Raw genomic sequence first — 10,000 nt, forward strand, 5'->3', positions numbered from 1 at the left:
AGCAGTCAAAGAACTACTGATTCTAAACTACAAATTTTTGTCTAAACGGATGGCGATATTTATGGCACACATAGAACAAAAAACCGGAGGGAAAAGCATAAACAAAACAATTGACGATTCCCTGCCCTTATTCTTGTATATATATATATATATATATATATATATATATATTAGAAATATAATATTTCTAAATCTCTCAGAGAGATTTAAGCAGTAGTGGAGCGACAAAGTTGTAGTATATTGTCAACTTAATGTGACAATCCCAATAAGGGAATACACTACTGCTGTTTAGCCCTAGGAAGCTGGACCGCTTCCTGTCGGCCTTGACACAATTACTGTGTCCTTAAGTTTGTGAAGGGGAGACACGCTCCCCCACCCAGCCTAGCCAGCATTCAGGGACATGTTTCTGAGTCTTAGCTCGTCATCAGCCTGAAGTATATAGTTTTAGGGAAAATAACCAAGTTTCAAGAACTCATCGATGAAAATCCACTATCACATATAGAAAAATTAATAATTAAAAGCACAATAAATGATTATCATATAAAGTAAAGTAAATATCATAAGATAAATATAATATAATATAATATATAATAAATATAATAATTTTAATTATAATTTTTTATAAATTGATTTTAATTGACTTTTTACCTGTAATTTTGGATTTTGTCCCTAATATATATATATATATATATATATATATATATATTTATATATATATTCATGTCTTTATATATATATGTGTGTGTGTGTGTGTGTGTGTGTACATGCATACACACACACACACGCATATATACACATACACACACGCATATATACACATACACATACACGATTTGAGATTCGTATTGCATTATACTCTTATTTTAAACACACACAACTCTGCGCTGTACGCTTATTGTATATTTGTATGCATATTGTATTCATAGAAGTAAACGTATGTGCGCTATACTCTTAGTATAATAAAATGAGTTCATTCTTTGACTTACCTGTCGAGATGTATCCATTAATTTATGTTTAAACTCTGTTAGCTTAGAGAGAGAAAGAAAATGAGGGAGAGAGAGAGATGGAGGAATGAGGAGGAACAATTCTGAATGGTAAGAAGAATTACACTTAGACAACTTAAACATTGCTATGAAGATACCCTGCAAGTTTCAAGTTTAGTATAAATTATATAGAGCACTTGCTTGTTATTCCTTAATACAATTCCAATTGAGCCAATATCATTCCAAGTGTGATCTACTCCGATTTTGTTTCTGTGTATCAGTGATTATAATATTCAGTTCTTCCTTCATTTAAGACGAATTTGAGGGAGGAGCGGTTGCTATTTCTAGCTGGTTGAACGACTACGTAGTGTGGCCTTCTTCGACTGGTCAGCTGGTTCGTTGTTTTACGGAAACGAAATCTATTTCATCCACTAGACGATGGACATGTATGATATGTTATGGCAAGCGACATACTTCTAGGTTTCTAATGAGGTAATCCAGCACCATATTGTCCAGTTGCGACTCTGTATGAAAAAAAATAAAGTAAAATCTTTTTTAAATAATGGTTTTATTCCAATGCAAAATATAAATAAACAAGACTCTGATGCTTATTAAAGTTGTAAATTTGTCGCCTTGGCAAATGCGATTTCTCTACGTGTATATATTTATTTACACACACACACACACACATACACACAAGCACACACACACACACACACACACACACACACACACATACATATACATAAGTAAGATTCAGTTGAATTAGGTACTAAGTTGAGGCACCTCATTAGGTCGGAATATATATTATAAAGATATAATGTACTCATTAATCAATTAAAGAAGTCGTTAGAAACAGCCGTAATGAATGTCCTTCAATTGTTACTTATTTATATTATATTATATTATATTATATTATATATATATATATATATATATATATATATATATATATATATATATATATATATATATATATATATATATATAGTTTCAGCAGGAGAAATGGATGTAACTCTCTTTAAAACAGCCACGGCAAGTTGAATGAAGGGCAGAAGAAATTTATTCTTTAACCGAAGACCAGATGCGAATGCTTGCAAAAAGACTCACTCAAAGGAGTAGTACAATGGTCAGATATGGTGTTAAACCGTGCTGCGATTAAGACACTGATTAAATTGTATGGCAGCTTAAAGGCGTGAATTATACCGTGTGACGAATGAAGATACTCGAGTAGATTCTGTCGTGTTTTGAACTATAAGTGCAAATGAGCTGGTACAAAATAGTTAGATGCACCTTAGGTGCTCTAAAGATTCTGCCTGTCCACTGTTCTACAGTGGTAACTTAATAGTTTCAGGAATATAGAGTGCTTAGTAGCTTTAGTTAAAGTCTATATACGAGTGAGGCTCGATTCCTGATTAAGCTACTGTTAAGGCTGATATCAAGAGGAAATAGAATTTTATAGATAACTAAATTTTAAATCTAAATTATTATTAGCTAAACCTTATTAATGGGTACAAACAATTACATCTTATTTCATGTATTCCACATTATAATTTTACAGGCAGAACAGCGAAGATTTGGGTAAACATGTGTTTGAGTTTCTTTCTTTACTATCGGATTTCAAAGGGATTGGACTTCCATCCCTCAAGGGCCAATGAAATAACTATTCCTTATGGTTTCTGCTTATAGCCTAGTTGAATTGAGCAGATCTACGGTGAAAGGCATTGCAGCTGTGGCTATACATTCTCTCTTTCAGGCATTTCGAGAAACGAATCAACCCAGAAGGCATTCACTAAAAGAATTAAGTGCATGACAGATTTCGATTATTGGGAACACCTTAAAGCATTGAAACTGTGTCCTCTCCAGTGCTGCTGTGATTGATACATCATCTGCACAATGTGGAGAAATATATTACTAGCATTGCCCAAACGACCTCAACATCAGTTTCAGAATCCATCCAAGGCTAGGACCACGTGCCATACGTCTCCTACCCAATTCAAGATTTCACACATAAATAAACTGCAACACAGTTTCTTTTCCTCAAAAGGCCCTATCCTATTTAACACGGTCCCAAAACAAATCAAAGAGGAAAAAGGTCCCATCATCTTTAAACGGAATCTGGACAAATTTCTTCAAGGGATACCAGATTAGCCACCTATACCTGGATACAACTCACTCAACAAGAACTGACACCACAAAACTTGAATCAAAATGAATTTAGAAGATTCTATCAGGTGGTGTTATTGAGTTAGACATGACCTGGACCAATCTTTGGTCGAAACATATCAAAGTTATATATATATATATATGACGTCCAATGTCTTCTGTTTAAGAAAATAATGTTATAGGATTTATGGAAGTTTTCGCTGCTAATTTTAGAAGGACGATCAACAGGGAAGATAAGTCATGAAGAAACTATGATACGCAAGTCAACAAGTGATTCATCGTGAGTTTTAGGTAGCATGCGATGGACTTACAAATAGAAGAATTTCTCAGTAGCACCCTATTGTCTATAAGCATTTACTTAAAACAAAAGTATTTATGTACTGGTGACACTTCAAAAACAGGATTATTAAAGAAACTAACATTGTTAAAAAGCCTGGCTAAAAATGTTGCTTTTAATGACGAAGAAGCAGCGAAGATGAGCTCGCAGTAACTAATTAGCATGATCGCGTTGTGGCTACGGCACTAAGATTGGCAGAACTATTCACGAGTTGGACAAAATGCATTATAGTATTTTTTTGACGCTCCAACAATTCTCGATTCTACCAAATCCACTGCTTTTACGATGATACTAATCATAAAAACTTAGGTATGGGCGATTACATGACACAATTAGCTGACATAGAATTTTATCAATACCGAAAGAATGAAAGAGATGTAAACTAAATTCTGTAAAAATTTTACTTGGCCATTCTACTGATTATATCATTTATCACCTTCCACAATAACACTAGATTCTCAGAGGCCTTTTTCCTAATTTAATTCCTGTACTTGATATGCCATAGATTTTGGAATGGTTAGTGAAAAGTTAAATCGATACAAGATTTCAAATGGATCTGCGAGATATATTCTTGGGTGCTCTGCAATCACAGTTGTCACTTCCCTAATATTGATAAACAAAAAAATAGCTTATGCTCGTGTGTTTTCAGGAATATATTGATGTAAAAACCGAACAAGTAGACGAGGAAAATCGTTAGAGTATTAGACAACTTTCTTCTGATGATTTGGTCTCTGAGTTCGTATTCGACCGTGATCAACTTCTATTTTTTTATTTTCTTGATGTTACTTAATAATGTACCAGACAAATATGGTAAATGACCTTTTTCTTTCCTCCTCGTACTCCCAGAAACGGTTACGCTTCGCTGTCAGAGAATCATAATGGATCTCCCTTACAGGACTTCTTCTCATCAAGTATGCTGCGGAGAGTCCAGAGAAACCAGTAAACAAGATGGTCGTGAACATATTAATGCGCTGTAAAAAATAAAATGCTTTAATTAGCATAGAGATAATTTTATGAATACCGAAAGAATGAAAATCATAGTCAACTCTGGAGAAGTTTTAAGCTCAGAATGTTAAGGATCTAACCAAATACTACACAACGTTATGTTCGGTGTTCCGCTTATTCAGCCAGTCACTACTCTCATGAACAAAGATGTCAATCTTTGCAAGATCCTTAAATATATTCTTCAAGCTTTTTGACAAATAAATCGATTGTTTTCCATAGTAATTTTAGTGAACCAGGGCAATAAAAGGCATGGTAGCCCCCAAAAAAATTTGAACTCAGAACGTTAAGAAACAACGAAATACAAAAAAAGTATTTTGTCCGATACTTTGCTATTTCTTATCTTTGAGACCTTATTAATCATGATTTCAAACACAAGCACAGAGCCAAGAATTTTGGGAGAAGATACGATCAATTAAATCGATTGCTGTACTTGACTTGTTCTTCATTTTATCGATAAAAGGCAAGGACAACCTCGACTGAATTTGACTTCTGGATAGGACGCTACTAAATACATTTGGTATTTCGTTCACCATTATTGATTCAGGTTTAGTCAAGGCCAAAAAATGAGGAGTGGGGCGTTAGTCGATTAGTACTGGGGTTAGTCGACCCCAGTGCTTCACTGAATTGGTACTTTACTTTATCGACTCCGGATGAAGAATTGCTCCCAACGACTGCTTCAAAGTTTGGTACAAGGCTAACAATTTTTGAAAGTGGAATACTCAATTATATCGACTCCAACCCCTGTACTTGAATGCCGCATTATTTTATCGACTTCGAAATTATGAAAGGCAAAGATGACTTCGGCGGAATTAGAACTCAGAGCATAAAGAACCGAAATAAATGCCTTTGAGTTAACAATTCTGCCAGCTCACTTCCTTAAATTAATAACAATCTTTTGTATTATCGGCACAAGGCCTGAAATTTTGTGGACTAGTCCATTACACCGAATCCCAGTAACATTTAAGTGGTTCTTCGTTTATCGTCCCTGATAGTATGTAAGGCAAAGTCGATCTCGGCGGAATTTCAACTCAGAACGTGAAGTCGGACGAAATACCACTGAGCATTTTATCCGGCGTGCTAATGAATCTGCCAGCTTGCCAACTTAACAATAACAACATTAAAGCAATTATCAGAAACAGAGCAACAATTCCAGATCTTAAATTTGGAGAGCGGATGAGTATAGGCGATCAAATCGAACTTTATACTCCTTTACATTTACTTAATCGATCAAGACGAGGAGAATGGCCAAATCCACCGCATTGATTTAAACATTTGTTTCTTCTTAACAGAAAAAATTTACTTGTTACCAGTTGCAAAAAAATACGTCAGCCCAGCAACGTTTGTCCTTCACAACAGTGTACATTCAAGTGGTTCAACAAGGGCATAAAATATATTTCAGGAATTTAGTTCCACCGATTCATAATGAAGTGGAAGTCCCTGTTAACTATTTATAAGTAGGTTAGTTAAGTCGATACTCTTATTTTAATATTTTGTCACTGAGCAGAATTTATGCCAGTAACAGAAGACGAAACGCCAAGCTTTCGTTCCGAAAGATGGCACCTTGTCGTCACCGCCAGCTTTGGAGTTCAAAACTACATCATAGGCTAATCTTTTGGTCAATCAAATTCATTTGAAAGAAGTCTTTTTACTTTACACTAACACAAAATCAGTTTGTTTTTAAAAATTAATAGCAATTCATGTTACTTACGGTATTGTTTAGGAGGTGAACTGGCCAACTTCTAAGAGTGTCGGACAGATGCCTAACAGCATTTCTTCCGGTTCTTTACGTTCTGAGTTCAAATCCCGCTATGGTAGACTAGTTTGGAATCGATGTAGTCGACTTCCTCGTCTCATCAAAATGCTTGTGTCAAAGCTGGAAAGAATCATTAATGTCATTGTTTGACTGAACTTACTAGAACAGTGCCATATTGGCTTTAAATTTTGGCACAAGTCCAGCAATTAAGGAGAGAAGTTAGCCGATTGCAAACACAACAGTGCACAAATGATATGCATTTTATCGACCCAGAAAAAATGAAAGGCACAATCGACCACAGCTGAATTTGAACTCAGACTGCTAAGCTTTTTGCCCGGCTTGCTTACGATTCTGCCAGCTCGCCGCCATACACCACTACAATATTTCTTTAACGCCCACAGGGAGCTAAACATAGAGGGGACAAACAAGGAAAGACAAAGGGATTAAGATGATTACATCGACCCCAGTGCCTAACTGGCACTTATCTAATCGACTTCCAAAGGATGAAAGGCAAAGTCTACCTCGGCGGAATTTAAACTCGGAACGTAACGGCAGACGAATTACAGCTAAACATTTCGCCCGGCGTGCTAACGATTCTTATTTCTTTATTGCCTACAAGGGGCTAAACATAGAAGGGACAAACAAGGACAAACAAAGGGATTAAGTTGATTACATCGACCCCAGTGCATAACTGGTACTTAATTTATCGACCCCGAAAGGATGAAAGGTGAAGTCGACCTCAGCGGAATTTGAACTCAGAAAGTAACGACAGACGAAATACTGTTAAGCATTTCGCCCGACGTGCTAACGATTCTGCCAGCTCGCCGCCTTTACCCCACCATAATATTAATGCAATAATGACGAAGACAAATAAATCTAAGAAGACTATGAAACATATGTCTAACATACACAATACATATAGAGAGTTTATTAAAGAAAGTAAACTATACAAGGCAAACTATACGAAGCAATCTCGAATATCAGATTTCGTGTAATAGAAAGTCATTCGTGTACAAATAATATTTTCGATTTATCAAGAATTATGTCTGGGACAAAAATCTCTACCGGCACATTCATATGCCTCAGAAGTAAACTGGACATTGCAGACAGAACAAATTGTTCACTGAATGAAGGGTTAAACGTATTCTTACATTAAACATACAGAAATATACAATAATATTTTCAAGTAGGATAAATGATTTATAGGGAATGATAGATCTGCTGGCTACACCCAATCATAGGAGCGATTGCTTGTGTATTATATGTTTTTCTCTTCGGTCACAGCTAGACTGCAATTAAACAAAAACAGCATAAAAGTTGAAGAAAGATTATATAATAGAGTAAAATGCTATCACAAAGCTGGAAACTTCTTGAGAAGAAGCAGGGTCAATTGGGCTGACTTAACGGACACAGGAGGATGAATGTCAAAATTAACTCGCACAAGATTCGAACTGAGGAATTTAAAGGGACGTAACTCTCTATCTCAAGAGACTTATTCCGGACAGCTACTGCTTTTGCCAGTCCGTTGCCTACGAAGTTATGTAGTTAAATAATAATAATATTATTATTATTGAATAATAATATTATCGAACATCTACTTACATTCAAACAAGATGTAATCAATATGAACAAACTACGAAACAAACGTTTACATTATCTACCTGGGCAGGATAAAAAGGCACAGAAGACCCAGAGAGTTTTAATTGTAAATATAGGTACTCATAAGTAAACACTGCAAAAAATCAAACAACGATTTATAAACTCCATCGAAGGTCAGGCGTTGAAGATAAGAATATAGATAATTATATCAACCTGATTATTTTGCAAGTAATTTATTTTGTCAATTCTGTAGACATAAAATGGAAAGACGAACCCGTTGAGATTTTAACTCGGAACCTAAAGGAAGAAAATAAAATACTAAGGGGTAAATTGGTCGGCGTGCTACTGATTTCAGTAGCGTCCTAGAAAAAATATTAAAACAATTTCTTACATCAGCACAAGGACAGAAATATGAGGAGGGAATAGTTGAGTATATGAACCCGGATACGGGATTTGTACTTTTTTTTCTCGACTGCGGAAGTATATCAAGACAAAAATATCTTCAGAGAGATTTGAATGCAGAACGTGACAAGTTTTAAACTAGATACCACAATGACTTTTGTCCGACGGGTTACCGATCCTGCCAATCTAATGCTCTTTGGAAGAATGAATAATGATGTACTAATCTAGTCATAAATCTGGGCATTGGAAGCGGGTGGGATTTAAATCGAACAAACCGACCATAGCAATTTACTGGTATTTAAATATCGCTAGAAGTTAGTATGTGGTTTATGTATACACGAACACACACATTATATATATACATAAGTATATACATGAATACATGTATATACATATACATATATACAGGGTGTCCACAAAGTCTGGGTACATGGGAATTAGCACATACTTTATGAAATTATTTCTTATATTTAATTGTTTATGTAATGATTTTATTTACTTCATGTACCCAGACCTTGTGGACACCCTGTATATATTATATATATGCATACATATATATTTATATACACACACACACATTCACTCACATACACACATATACAAGCGCACAGAAACACACATACACATATACGTATACGTACATAGATATGTGCTTACCCAGATAGATATATGTATGTATGCGTGTATTTATACATACATTTATGTGCGTGTCTCTGTGTGCATGAGTGTGAAAGAGAGGGAGAGAGATGTTTAGATATGCAGTGCACGTGATAATGTGATTCTTATATGTATATATGTTGCCACTCAATATGTATTGGTATGTCTTAGAATTTTCTGGTGAAAATATCTCATTGAATTCGAAAGGTGGAACTTAATATGTTAGAAGCATAGATGCAAACATATTGATATTTCATGAAATATATTACTGAAACCAAAAGTTCTATTTAAAAAAAAATATTTCTTTACTTTGAAATATCCCCAATATTGTCTTACATAAGACAACACAGAGTAATGAGGGCCAATAACTTTAAAAAAAAAAAATTTCAACATGGAAAATGGCAAGAATTTATGAAGTACGTATGGACACTCAAGCCATATATTTTCTTAAGCCTTGGAAAATTGTTTACGATTACCTTTCTTATATATCTAAGTAAAATATCTACAGAATTTTCTAGAATCTTTTTTGTATTTGAGGTATATTTCTTCAGAGTCTGAATATTGTCAAAGTCTACACCTCCATCAGAATATTTCGTTGAATATATGCATACATGTAGTATAATATACATACACACACGCATACAAACCTACATTCTTACATGCATATATACATTTTTCACACAAATAGACAACGTAGATATATATGTGTATATACATTTATATGCATATATAATGAATGTATGTATAACATATGGAATATAGCATATATTATATATATATATATATATATATATATATATATATATATATATATGTATATATATATATTATATTATATAATATATATATATATGTTTGTATGAATGTATGTTTGTATTGATGTATGTATGCATGTGTGAATATATATATATATATATATATATATATATATATATATATATATATATATATATATATTGTACGTTAACGACTGTGTTATAAATGTTTTTGAGTTACAGTATCAAGAAGACAAAATATCTTCATTAAAGCAAAAGTCTTTCAAACATGTACTCACAGCTTCCTGGGATTTTCAACGCTTCGTGGTTTCGTACCCCTATT

At 34.2% G+C, this 10,000-nt stretch overlaps 1 protein-coding gene and 1 long non-coding RNA gene across 14 annotated transcripts in view; one reads left to right on the plus strand and one right to left on the minus strand.

Moving 5' to 3' along the window:
* LOC106877977 (uncharacterized) overlaps nucleotides 1–10,000 on the minus strand; it is a 119,551-nt gene that overhangs the window by 83,356 nt on the left and 26,195 nt on the right. For 2 of the 4 annotated variants that reach the window (XR_016242003.1, XR_016242005.1), the window contains 4 exons: nucleotides 9,957–10,000; nucleotides 6,200–6,364; nucleotides 4,306–4,457; nucleotides 987–1,507 (listed from right to left, as the gene is read on the minus strand). The exon at nucleotides 9,957–10,000 is cut by the window's right edge and continues 384 nt beyond it. This is a non-coding gene — a long non-coding RNA (uncharacterized LOC106877977). The remainder of the gene's footprint in view (nucleotides 1–986; nucleotides 1,508–4,305; nucleotides 4,458–6,199; nucleotides 6,365–9,956) is intronic. The other 2 variants (XR_016242004.1, XR_016242006.1) reach the window with 2 other exon arrangements.
* Nucleotides 1–10,000, plus strand: part of LOC106877962 (uncharacterized) — a 547,541-nt gene that overhangs the window by 39,727 nt on the left and 497,814 nt on the right. The gene's annotated exons all lie outside the window — the stretch shown is intronic.

The sequence above is a fragment of the Octopus bimaculoides genome, chromosome 5, assembly GCF_046866305.1.
Source record: "Octopus bimaculoides isolate indiv1 chromosome 5, ASM4686630v1, whole genome shotgun sequence".
Classification (NCBI taxonomy): Eukaryota; Metazoa; Mollusca; class Cephalopoda; order Octopoda; family Octopodidae; genus Octopus; species Octopus bimaculoides.